General features: G+C 37.4%; 1 protein-coding gene across 1 annotated transcript in view; it reads left to right on the forward strand.

Annotated features, from left to right (window-relative positions):
- LOC103601176 (olfactory receptor 2AP1-like) overlaps positions 1-876 on the forward strand; it is a 30,935-nt gene that overhangs the window by 27,257 nt on the left and 2,802 nt on the right. The gene's annotated exons all lie outside the window — the stretch shown is intronic.

Genomic DNA, 876 nt, shown 5'->3' on the forward strand with positions numbered 1-876 from the left:
ATTCATAAATAAATATGAAGTTTGTGATAGAAACTTCTCTTTCTTTGAGAAATGCTATCTGTCTATACTGTTAGTACCTTTCACTTTTATTAAACAAGTTCTGAAGTTATCTGCGCTTTCTTGTCTGTTTTGTTTGACTCTAGGTTGGATGTAAAAGGGAAACTTTTTAGGGACAGGGTACTGAATTAGACTTTCTAAATTACTGTCCTGCTGGCCTTGGGGACTAATAGGTGGGGAGATCCTGTTAGGCTAGCTCTTGCTTACTGGAAGTACAAACCCTTCTCTAAAAAAGGTTCTGTTTTTTTCCCTTCCCCAATGAGAAGCATCAGGATGATTCTGTCTTGTCTGTTTAAAAGAGAAATCACTTTGTTACCACAGGAAGTCTCCTTCCTTAATCTTCTTACTTGAGAGCTAATTGTTTCCAGGCTGTCAGTCATATGGTTTGACAATCAAAAGCCTGATATACAATTTCACAAGCACCACTAGATGCTGGCATTGGGACTTGCTCTTTTACTGTGTCCAAATTGGTCTCTCTGTGGCCACACCAAACTTTCTCCAAGCAGAACTCATATTTACTGTCCTCTAATCATAATTCTTGTGCTTATATTCTAAAGTAGCACAATTTCACTAAGCATGATGAAGGAGTCTCAAAGGCCATTATGGGAAACCTTTGCAATAGCAAAGACAATACATCTTAGAGTAGCTTCTGGAAACAAGAAAATATACCAAATTTTCAAACAACAGCCTTCTTTGACTGGTATGCTGAAGTGCAAAACAAAATGCTGGTACCATTATAGCCTTATTCAAAGATTCTCTGTGTTGGGCCTTTAAAAAACTAACACCACCTTAAAGTGACATTACAAGTGGATTAACATG

Source organism: Galeopterus variegatus, unplaced genomic scaffold, assembly GCF_000696425.1.
Source record: "Galeopterus variegatus unplaced genomic scaffold, G_variegatus-3.0.2 Scaffold3617, whole genome shotgun sequence".
Lineage (NCBI taxonomy): Eukaryota > Metazoa > Chordata > Mammalia > Dermoptera > Cynocephalidae > Galeopterus > Galeopterus variegatus.